The sequence below is a fragment of the Molothrus aeneus genome, chromosome 6, assembly GCF_037042795.1.
Source record: "Molothrus aeneus isolate 106 chromosome 6, BPBGC_Maene_1.0, whole genome shotgun sequence".
Classification (NCBI taxonomy): Eukaryota; Metazoa; Chordata; class Aves; order Passeriformes; family Icteridae; genus Molothrus; species Molothrus aeneus.
This window is the reverse complement of record NC_089651.1, coordinates 50,487,042-50,499,537: the sequence shown is the minus strand read 5'-3', so window position 1 is coordinate 50,499,537 and position 12,496 is coordinate 50,487,042. Positions and strand designations below refer to the sequence as shown.

Here is a 12,496-nt window from a genome sequence, read left to right as displayed (position 1 = left end):
TCCCCAGCTGTAGTAAAGGCTGTTACTTCCTGCCTAAATAAAAGACAATTTTATGATAACTTTAGTTGTCTTTTAAAATCTTTGAAGTGGTAAGTCCAAAACCAGCAGAGCATTAGCTGACCATAGCTTTTGCCATGGCTGTATGCATTCAGTGGCACTCCGTGAGTAGTATCTCTGTGTAGCTGCCTCTCATGTGCTGGAAAAAACACCAGTTTTGTGGGATTGTCCAGGATGGCAGTTTGGCATTGATTTACACACTGTTTTCAGCCTGTACTCTTTGGACCACTGAGGGACCACATTTTTTTTCTGAAGAGCAAGTTATCAGTCTGGAAAGAAATAAAAGACCTGAACCTCAATATGGTTGACAGCGCGGTGGGCCTCTGCTATAAGGCCTGATCAGGAGGAAGGAAGAAGTTAATGAGGCCTTCTACAGATAGCTAAAAACAGCCTCACATTTGCAGGGCCTGGTCCTCAGTGGGGACCTCACTCCAGTATCTGTTAAAGGAACAGCACAGCAGGGCATAAGCAGTCCAGGAGGTTTGTGGAGAGCTTCGTCAACCAAGTAGTGGAGGGGCCAATGAGGAGAGGTGCTACTTGCATTCAGGGACCTCATACTTACAAACAAAGAAGGGTTTGCTAGAGATGCAGAGGTTGAAGATGGCCTTGGCTGTAGTGACCATGAGGTGGTGGATTTCAGGATCCTGAGAGGAGCAAACAGAAGGGTCATGATGCTGGACTTCAGGAGAGCAGTATTGGCTACTTCATGGATCTGCTTGGAAGAGTCCCATGGGATAAGGCTTTGGAGAGAAGAAGGATCCAAGAAAGAAAACATGGTTAGTATTGATAGAGCACCTCCTCTAAGTTCAGGAGCAGTTCGTCCCAAAAGCAGGAGGTCAGGCAAAAGTGCCAAGAGGCCTTCATGAATCAGCAAGGAACTCCTGGCAAAAACTCAGATGGAGTTTTTAACTCCTTTTTCAAAGGAGGCATAGGGAAGGTGAAAGCAGGGACAGGTAACTTGTAAGGAATATAGAGATATTGTCCAGTCATCCAGGGATGTGGTTAAGAAACCTAAAGCCCAGTAGGAATTGCATCTTACAAGAGATATCAAAGGTGATCAAAAGGGTTTCTATATGTACATAGATGACCAAAGGACTAGAGGAAATGTGGGCGGGCTGCTGGATGGAGTGGGGGACTGTGACATAGAACATGTAAAATGGGAGTACCAAATGCCTTCCTTTACTGGTAAGACTGGCCTTCAAGAGTTCCTAGTACCACAATGCCATCTGGAGGTGCCTGGACAAGCTTGAGAAATGGGCTCTTGGGAACCTCATGAAGTTCACCAGGGGAAAGTGCGAGGTGCTGCACCTGTGTTGGGACAACTCATGCTATCAATACAGGTGTGGGTTGAAGGGATTGAGAGCAGCCTTGAAAAATGGACTTTGGGAGTGCTGGTGAAGGAGCCAGCAATGTGTGCTTGCTGCTCAGAAAGCCAGTTGTACCCTGGCTACATCAAAAGCAGGGTGGCCAGCAGGTTGAGAGTGGGGATTCAATCCCTCTGCTCTGGTGAGACTCCACCTGGAGTACTGCACCCAGCTCTGGGGTCCCCAACACAGGAAGGACATGGAGAGATTCCAGAGGATAGCCACAGAAATAATCAGAGTGCTAAAGCACCTCTCCTGTGAGGAAATGCTGAAAGAGCTGGCCTTGTTCATCCTAGACAAAAAAAAAGGGAGGACTTAAAGCAGCCTTTCCATAGTTAAAAGGGCGTGAGAAAGATGGGGACCAACTTTTTAGCAGGGCTTGTTGCAAGGACCAAGGGTAATGGTTTTAAAAAAGGAGGGTTGATTTAGACTAGGTCTAAGGAAGGTATTTTTTACAAAAAGAGAGAGGGTTGATTTAGACTAGAAGGTATTTCTTACAAAAAGAGAGGTGAAACACTGACACAGGTTGCTCAGAGAGGTTGTTGATGCCCTATTCCTGGAAACATTCCAGGTCAGGTTGGATGGGGCTCTGAGCAACCATGATCCAGTTGAAGATGTTCCTGTTCATCACAGTGAGGAGTTGGACTAGGGAACACTTAGAGATCCTTTCCAAAGCAAATTTGATGACTCTTAGTGATCTTTGAGCGATGATTTCCCAATCATCTTCCCATGATGATTGGAAAACTTTCCTGAGGATTGGAAGAAAGCAAACTCACTCCTATCCTCAGGATAGAAAGATCATTCCAGGGAACTACAAGCCTGTTAGCCTCACTTCAGTTTCTGGTAAGTCCCATCCAGCGGGACTTTGACAGGCTGGAGAAATGGGCTGCTAATTGATATTTAGCAAGAAGTGCAAAGTCCTGCACTTGAAGTGAAATGATCCCATTATTATGTTGGGGAACAAGCTGAGCATGAGCCAGCAATGCGTCCTTACAGCAAAAAAGGGCTAATGGCATCCTGGCTGCACTAGGATTGTTGGCAGCATGTTGAGAGAGGTGATCCTTCTCCTCTACTCAGCACTGGTGAGGCCACACCCAGAGTACTGAGTCCAGCACTGGGCTCCCCAGTACAGGAGAGATCAGTTTAATTCTAAAATTCTTACTAAATGAAGAAGGCAAAGTCACCTATTTAAGTAACATTTTTTAGCAAGTAAACTTACTTTCTTTGACTCACTTTTATGTTTCTTTGCAAAGTTAATGAGCAAATACTTGCTTTCTTTTCCTTCTGTCAAGCTCCTCTTACTCAAGAAGACAGAAGCTGCCCCATGAGTCATACTCTTTTTAATATTTTTTTAAAATAGAATTTGGTAGAAGTTGTTAACAATTTTTAGGTATTATCTGTAGTCTGATTTTCTTCCAGCATTTCACAGGAACACTGTCAAACAGTTTTCTGACTAGGGTGTATTGACATCTGGACACTGTGAAAGTGTTGTTGTAGTCCTGTTGTGAATACAAGCTTTGCAGTAATCTATACAAAGATGTTTTTGTCTGTTTGTGTGCAGTACTGGACAGAGAACTTAATTTCCTGGAGGCTGTAATCCCTTTTGATCAGATACTAGATTTCATATATTATTCATATAAAATTTGACTAATTGATTTAGCATGAATGAAATTCTAAAATCCAGCCATTAGCTGTTGGGGACTGGAATATCATTTTAGTTAGGATGTTTAACACATCAAGTTCTAGATTTCATCATAGCATCTTTAAAATCTGGTATTGTGTGTGGCTTCAATATTTGGTATATTAAATGAGATTTCACGTCTCTAGCATAGTTTTTACACCAATTTTTGAAGTTTTGATGATACTTTCAATATGACTTATGCTGCTCTTACATTATTTTTCTGTGTTGTTTTTAATCTCTCCTATTCCAATAAGCATGTGATTTTCCAGGTCAGCGTGAAGTAGAACATCTGGTGTCTCTCTGTACTTGGCTTGAAGACACCACCATTTAACTTTTGTGTGCTAAACGTTACCTGAGTTGAATGCAGACAAGTATACTGTCTTTTGAAACACCCCACTGAAGTAATCAGAAGGTGTTTATTATTTTTAAGTTGATAATAATAGAGTAATAGAGAATATTTTAATGCTTCCAAAGAGATCAACCAATATGCAGTCAAAAGCAGATGTATTTGAAACACAAATTCAATTTTGTTTCTGTACCAGGTAGGTCTTCAGGATTCTCAGTGTTCTTCCCTGCTTGATTTATACTCATTGGCATACCAGTCAAATAGCTTTTTTTCAGAAATGATGTCAGCGACACAATGAAAAATGGGTGGAAGAAAGATGGCACAGTTGTAAACCCTGTAAAATCTTTCCCTTTTTTTACTTGTCTACTATGCATGTCACCTTAAGGAGAGATTTAAAATTGCATTGAGTGGGCAGTTGCAAAGGTAAAAATAGTGTTGCTATATAATTTGCTTTGTCTGTGTTTCAATGCCCAAGTTGTTCTTCTTGATCAATAATAAATAAATAGGCAGTTAATAATGAAATATATTTATGCTTTTCTGTGTTTTTCCTCTCTGTGAAGGCCAAAATATTGTATTAATCTGTTTTACTGGCAGCAGATTGAAGATTGACAGTATGCTTGTACTGTACCACTTAGTGTAGCTACTGTAAGGTGGTTTAGACTTTGCAAACATGTGCCAAATTCCTGATTTTTTGTGTCACTTTTGGGTACATCCCACCCCCGACCATGATGACAGTAACAGCAGATCCTGGGGCTTTGTGGGGCCATTCCTGTGGCTGCCCCTCTCCATGGCAGAAGCAGCTCCAGGCTTTGCTGGGCTGTGTCTGTCCGAGCCAGGCAGATGAAGAGCTCGAGTCCTTGCGTGGGTGGGAGGTTCTGCTGCCTTGTTCCCCTGTTCCTTCCTTGCTTTCCACAGGAACACAGCGACAGCTCTGGGCTTTGAGCCAGCCGGACACAGGAGGAGGTGTTTGGCTGTTCAGGCAGCGTTTGCTCCTCAAGCAGCTGTTCCCTATCTCCTCCAAGGAAAAGGTGGCAGGCCATATGGAGGCATCCTGTGGTCCAGATTCAGACGATGGGCACCAGTTGGACCGTGCTGGCCTAGATCAGAATACAGGCACATCCTGCTTGGTGTCTGCTCTTGCTTAGAGTCAAAATGATTCGAAGTTGGAGGACAGATAGGATAAAACATATCTTTCATTTTGGGTATAAATGTTATCTTTCATTGTACAGACATTGCTAAGATCTCCTAATCAGCAGGTTTTAATTTATTTTATATTCTGAATGGATTCTGCTGTAGTGGCCTAAACGCCTGCTTTCCTCTGGAGAAGCAGAGATGTACTTCAAAGCATATGTGCCATGCAAAACAAAATTTGTTTCTGCTTAGTTTAAACCACATTTGGGAGGAATAATACATTCTCTTGTTAGTAGTATGGGCTTTTAAGGCATTTTTTTGAAGATGGGGTTCTCAACCACTCTCCTAGTTGAGAATGCAGATAAGCATCTCTTTTTACAGCCAATAGAGTGGAGACAGTTTTTTGTTTGCTTTTCTGTTAGTTGTGTTTTTTTTAAACTGAGTTGCACTTTGTGGGACATTTGAGTCTATCCGCAGGGATGTTGTCTGTGTCTTTTGTGGAAGTGAGTGCCTCAGCAGACATCAGGAGATCATCATGCACTTACAAGTATACTTTCTCATATAAAGTTTGTACTTATTGTGCAGATTTAATATTTTTCCTGATATAACAGCAGTTACCAATGTTCCATAAATTTAAAATATTATAACAAGCTGATGTTTCTTAGAGCGGAATACTCAAAGGATGTATTCTTTAAGCACTGCAAAATTATACAGGGTACTTATCTTTGTTAAAATTAGTAATTTAACTAAATTACAAAGTGGATTATCCTCTTCAGTCAGACCCAATGCTAATACTCCACACAGTAGGACATTGATATGTTGCTAAGTAAACCAAAGTTTATTTTCTTGTACTGTTGTTTGAATGTAGGTTGAAGAGGAAATGGTTTTTAGTTTTGGATGTGTGTGCCACTGTAGCCCCAGTACCTGTCATTCCAGGACTTACCATGGCCTGTGGGAGCTTGGTTATGAGGTGATCGTGATCCAAGCTTCTACTTAAATGGCTCCTGGTAGGATTTATTGGAAAACTTGAGTAGTTAAATCACAGGTAACAAAACTTTGGCTATACTGCATAATATTAATGCTTGTTAGCAAACTCTTTTGTTGAGAAGTGGTTGTGAATCGGAAACACCATTTCTGTCCTTTCAAAGCAGTTCACTTCAGGGTTTCCATCACAGCATTTTTTATGTGGCTTGTGATTCACCTAATAGTGGAGTTCACTAATAGTAGAGTTGTGGGATGGATTTGTGCATAAGCATAGTTCCTGTGTGTTGCACTAAACAGAATCATAAAGTATCCAGAGTTGGAAGGGACCCACAAGGATCATCAAAGTCCAGCTCCTGAAATTAACAAGGTAAAATGTTTCCTGAAATGAAAAATGCTCAAGGTAAACTTTGTACCTCAGGAAGAGCCTATAGAGGAAAAGATGTGTCATGATATACAAACATAGACCCTTGCAAGGAAGCAGGGTTTTGTAGCTATCTTACTGTACCTGTGTGAATGAAATGTTGCAGAACGAGCCTGTAAATCTAAGGCTCAACATGAACAGTAAACTCAAATTTTGCAAGGAGATTTACCACAGGGGATAGTGGAGCTCATGTGTCCTTCTGTCAAGTGAATTGCTTTGGGAAGGACTCGGGAGGCTGTCTCATTGCAAAACACATCTAATCTCAGCCCAGCTTCTTCCACTTCAGCCCTTAATGGGGCTGCACTCAGATCTAAGTGATTCAGTGAAAGGACAAAAAAAAAAGGTACAAAAACTTGGTCTCTTATTTAAATGCTGTATCTGAATGTCTTCTGTTTTGGGAAGGATTAGTATTTCAGAATTGTGTATAGATACACACATACAGAATAATCAGTATTCTGAAATGGAGTAATCAAGAAGTAATTGTTAAGGAGTCCATGGCTGTCTTGCCTCTATTTAAAAAAGGAGATGGCACAGGATTGGAGGTGGGGTACTCAGTTGCAGTCAGTTCAGAGTTGTTTCTGTGTACTCTGTCTACCAAACAGTAATATCCACATTGTATGTGAAGTGGGTTGTCAGTCCTTCAGACCCTTGAGTTAATAGTTAATGATTTGAGTTGTCTGTTGTGCCACTGCTGTCTCATTAACAAAGAACAATTTTGCAGGTAGAAGGTACAGAAAAAGGGACTACACAGTTAAATTCCATTGCACCAGAAGGAGTCATTCCACTTTGCTTCCGCTGCGTGAATCCCCTAATAGTCTGGAACGGTGCTTTCTTGTGTATATTGGCTGAAAGTAAATAAAAATTGCTGACATAAAGAATTAAGCAAGAATATTATTTAGATTTAAGAAGTTTCAATCTTTTTTTTATAAAAGATTCATTCTATTAGGTTTTGCAAAGTAGAACTATCTTTTTTCTGTTAGGAAAGTCATATAATGGCACGAGTTTGGGAACATTATTCCTAGCACTTCACGAATTGGCCTGTTTGAAAATTCTATAGTATGCCTCTGTAGTTATAAACTGTATAAACTATACAAAGTAAAATAATCTTTGGCTTTGTCTCCTGTCCTGTACAGTAAACTGGCTTCCCTCATTAGGTTAGGCAGCATATGTCCAATGGAAAAAGTGAATTCTTGTTTCCCTGTAGATCACTAGGATCCTCCATTCTGAATTCTTTATTTTACTTAGCTTTAGGGCAGTTAAAGCCTCAGCAGCTCCACAGAGAGGAGTTTCTCTTCAAGGCTGCTGCTTCAAAGGATTTCCAGAGCTGGGAAAGGGACAGTAACCAGCAAATGCTGACAGATCTTCCTGCTTCTGGCCCTGAATGTGTGTGTGTTTGTGTTTTTGTACACCTACACATTGGCCTGAAACCATCAAGTAGCATCCACCAAGGCTCATAACGAAATCTCCCCATGTTAATGAGTACAGTGGAAAGAGGGAAGAATCTGCAAAGAAGAGGAAGAAAAAATTGTTTGGTCAAAAGCAAGTAACCCTTGGGGTTTATGTTCAAAGGAATGAAAGTTAACAAGGTGGAAACTTAAAGTGGTTTTGGCTTTAACTGTTTCAAGCACCCTTAATGTTTTGGGGGCTGTGAAGGGAGTGCAGTGGTAGCCTCAGTGTACTTTTAACACTGGCTATGATCATTTCCTGGGGTAGAAGTGGAGCTGTCTCCCCTTCAATGGGGATACAAGAGATTTCTGAGATTATTGAAATCTGATTTAGTGATATCAGTGCAGTGATTGCCCACAACTTTGCCTTGGACTGGTGAGTACTTGAAATAGTTGTCACAGAAGTCCAACAATCTCTTTGTCTACAAAGGCAGGAAACCAACAAAAACAAGGATTTTTTTTAAAAACCTTTTTTTGGCTATGTATTACAGTGGAGCAGTAGATGGGTCCAATGATCGCTTTATCTCAGCTTAGAGGTGGTGTCTTTTAAAAAACAACTAACTTTGATCACATCTAGTGATTAAAATAATTTTTTCTTACTTGGATTATACTAGGGTTAATAGCACAAAGGAATACACTGGGCAATATGACTTCATATAAAAATACATCAGCTCTTTTCAAGGCATCTAGTAGTGTAGATGTGAACACAAATTTAACACTAAGTAAACTTTAAATTTTCCTTCTACTCAGACATTATATTGTATGTTATAGTAATTGGACTTGTTCTTTGCATCACTTGGTAAACAAGCAAATGTTAAGCCAATTTTAATGGAAATTCTCCATCAAGATTAGGAACTCTGATAAATGAGCTGTAGCATTTTGCGATTGAATAGGGAAAAGGGTTACTGTCTGCAGGAGTCTGGCCACTCTGACAGGAGTTGAATGCCCCTAGGCTGGAAAGCAGAGTCAAGGCTGTGATGGCTTCTTAGCTGGAAGGGCACCCACTATTCTACACTGCAGCCTTCATGCCGTTGAAATGAAACAAGCCCTCAAAGTGGGAGTGCTTTAGCATCTACTTTCTGCAACTTGAGAATTATTACCTTGTGATGTCCATCTAAAAGTTTGAAGGAGAAATTAATAACACAGAGGCCCCTATGGCACATCAGGAGTGTTGCTTGTTTGTGAGGCATTAAACATGAGATGTGAACCCCTGGATATTACTGCTTCACAGAAAGAGAAAATATGTTTGGAAGTGTCCTTTTTTTTCTTTTTTTTTTTCTTCTCCCCCCCACGCCCCCCCCTTCCTCTGATTGCCATACTGAGTAACTGGCTTCTAGTCTGATAGTGTTTTAGGTGACTAGAATAACAGTCTGTCTCTTTCCACAGTGGCTGCAGACAATCTGGCAGCAATCACTGTTACTTTTTAATATTTCTGGTTATTTTGAGATATCCTCCAAATGTCTCAAAGAAGGCTTGGAACACTGAAGGGGAAAAAGCATTTTTTATTCATTTTTTTTTTTTAGGAATAGCAGCATCAGGAGGAAAATGAAATTCAGCATGCCACTATTTGTTTTTGCAGTGGTCATCACCCTGATTGCCAGCTCTGACAATATTTTCACAGAAAGGGTAACGAAATAAATGGTATTTGTTCTTTATAATAACTCTTTCAGTAGAATGTCAGGACCTGCATCTAAATGAATATATTCACATTTTCATGTTCCCATTTTTTATTTAAAGCTTCCTCTCCCAACTTTCTGAAACTACTTCATACAGACTTGGTAAGTTAAAATTAGGGTTCATGTAGTGGATAATGTCACATTTGAAAGCTAATCTGTAGAGACCTAGCTGCATGAACCTGTAAAAGCTAGATCTGATTTTTTTTTTTACATATTAAGTGTTTGTTTAGTTTAAATATGTCTGTATCTTTTTTGAGCAGTCTGAGCAATTTGCATGCTATGCAGCAGTCATCTTCTATACTTTATTAAATATCTGTCAATTATAAATATCAAGGTTTTACATTAATGTCAAGATAGTACATCAAAAATTCATGGAATATGTGACTTTTTTCAAGGGTATTTAATACTTAATGCATTTGTGTCATTTTTCTTTCTAGATATATTGACAGGTTTTATTAAGTGTTTGTTAGGGAGATTTCATTTTTACCAAGGGACTATAAAGAGAAGCTGCATACTAAATCAAGTTCTTAATCAGAATATTGTTCTTTTTTGTGTGTCTTCAGATTCTTGTAATCTATAGGGTTTTAAAGTTACATAGTAAAATAGACCAAATCAGAAATCTAGCATGATCAAATATGCTGACGTATCTTAACTTTAAAAGAGCTACTAGAATATTGTACCACGGGATGTTATAAATATGGTAATTACAAATGCTGGGATTTTTATTCTGCCCTGTGTCTTTTAGACCATATATTTTGTCCCTTATTGTAATTTACTAGTGGTTTTATGTGAATTACATCTGGATGGTGTCCACATAGGGGCAGTCCCAAAGTTTCACAGATTTACAAGCCAGAAGGGTGACAGAGCATTTGGCAGCATCCAGGATCTTTGCCCATGGGTTGGGTGTTCAGGTTGGCTCTTACAGGAGGCTGCTTGCGTGAAATGAACAATTGATCTCCCTGCAATCTACTGATCTAATACACGTTTCCTACAGAGAGGACAATGACAACGTGTATAGGTCTTGCATCCTATGGTTATTTGCTCCAAGTTGGGGTTGAGGCTGTGAGCTGATGCTCCTGGAACCGGCTGTGTGCTGGACACAGGGGCTGCAGCCGTCGCTTTTTGGCTGTTGAGCCCTCGCAGTGTCTGTGATGCCTTTTTACTTCCAGTGCATTATGACCATAGTCATTCTTACCCTTGGAAAAACAGCATGTTCCGCTAAATCCTGCTGTTTCGGGGACAGGAGCAAAGCAGGAAAGAACAGAGCAGACACGCAGGGGTGTTTGCATTCCCGGGATCTTTCTCCTGTGATGAACAGGTCGGACCCCTCTCGGCGGGGCGCTTGCCCTCGCTGCAGGTGCGCGGTGCAGCGCGGGCTCTGGGGGTGCCGGCGGCGCTCGGCCTGTGGGGTGCCCTGGCCCCGCCGAGGGGAGCGGAGCGGAGCAGTGCGCGGCGGCGCTCGGCCTGTGCGGTGCCCTGGCCCCACCGAAGGGAGCGGAGCGGAGCAGTGCGCGGCGGCGCTCGGCCTGTGCGGTGCCCTGGCCCCACCGAAGGGAGCGGAGCGGAGCAGTGCGCGGCGGCGCCAGCAGGGGGCAGTGCCGGCCCGCGCGGCCCGCGGTGTGAGGGCCGGGCCCGGGGGCGGCGGGGCCGGGCACGGCCGGGGGCCGGGGCAGCGGCACCCGCGGGGCTCCGGGCACCACGGGCGGCGTGCCGGATGTAAACTTGAGGTGCACAATGAGACCCCGCTCCTCACACCGATCGCCACGGGCCGGAGGGAAACGCGGCCGTGCTGGAACGTGAAACTGAGGGGCTGATACTCACAGTGTTGGTGCTGTCTTTCCCCGATTAATTTATCAAGCTGTTGCAAAATACATCACTAACACTAAGAGTTGAAATTAGATTGTCATGAATGAAAACTATAGGGAGGTTTTTGTTTGTAATAATTAATTCCAGCTGAAGGCTGAGTTTCTGTGTTCATTTCTGGACTCGGGTCTGGACTGTCCGGCAGCAAAGGTGCCTCCTGAGATGTCTTGGCTTTGTCTCAGTCCTGGGTTTGTGCTGAATGTTTTTGTTAGAAGAAACAACTGTATAATGTCTTGCTACAATTAAATTCGAAGGGATTTGTTACACAGTGACCGTGCCATCTATGTGAGTGAAAATCATTTGGAAACGTAGAGTGCTGTAAAAAGAAAAAAAATTCAAAGTGAGGGGAGGAACAGGAGGCACTGGAATTGTTAACTTCGGTCGTGTTCCGGAGAAAGCCCATCGGAAGGGTTAACCGAGGGGCTGAGGGACAGCAGCCACCTGGGACCTCACACCCAATTGGCAGTCTTTTGTAATATATAATTTGCCTAAAATTGCGCGCTGAGCACAAGCTTTTGTTTTCTAATTGATTTACGGTTTGAGCCACTTTTACCTCATCCCCTACTGTCCTGCACACAGTGCCAGCAAGTACATTACAGTGAGAAATGATAAATTACCACGCACTTGTGATGCTAATGCATCAAGAGTAAAAAACTGCGTACTACATGGAGCTTCACGCATTAAAAGCGTCGCAAAGATAGAGCTATGCAAAAAATCATTTGTATCTTCTGAAATAACCGTTTGATCATTTGCTTCAATTCGTCTCAGAGACCTAATTGAACCTGAAGATTAAAATTTATGCTGCTGTGGCTTTCCATTTGTGAATTGGAACAAAATTCTAAAGAAAATGTGTGAATGTGGGCTTAAAGCTACCTGTATTTTCGAGACTTTAAATAAGTTAATTAGTCAGAAAAATAACGGGTATCAGAGCTTCTTAAAGCTTTTAGAAATTAAATGTTTGCTTGTTAATGAGAACTGCGTTACACATTCTCAAATGACACAGCTCCACTTTTAGATAGGAGCGTGTGTAGATGGGTTAATGTAGATACTGCCTAATCAGTGTTTGTCACCAAAGCTATTTAAATATTTTAATCTGATTTTGTTTCAGAGGTGTAGTGCAACTTTTACTGAATAATACTGTTACAGGTATCAAGGAAGAATTGAAAATCTTGTATAATATTTCTTGCATTTGTGAAATACCTCACTGATATCACAGAGGAGAGGAAAATGTGGAAGTTGGTGAAAGCTAATGTACACTGATTGTCTGATTTCTTTCCCCCACTGTGCATTGAGGGCTGGATTGTGTTTTACCTTCACATACTCAGTCCACCTTAAATTTTTTTTATTTTTGTACAATGTCTGTGGGTTCCAGCCTTGAAATATGAAGAAACAGATTTATGGCGGCTGCTGGGCACAACAAATTAAGTTGACAGTGATGTATGAGAGCATAATAGCATGATGATCCCTCTGTAGCGCGGCTGGACGCCTCCTGCTTCATTTGGCTCTTGTTAGGATCTGTTAGGCAGCT

At 41.7% G+C, this 12,496-nt stretch overlaps 1 protein-coding gene across 1 annotated transcript in view; it reads left to right on the top strand.

Moving 5' to 3' along the window:
• Positions 1-12,496, top strand: part of SETD3 (SET domain containing 3, actin N3(tau)-histidine methyltransferase) — a 61,508-nt gene that overhangs the window by 33,726 nt on the left and 15,286 nt on the right. The window lies entirely within an intron of this gene.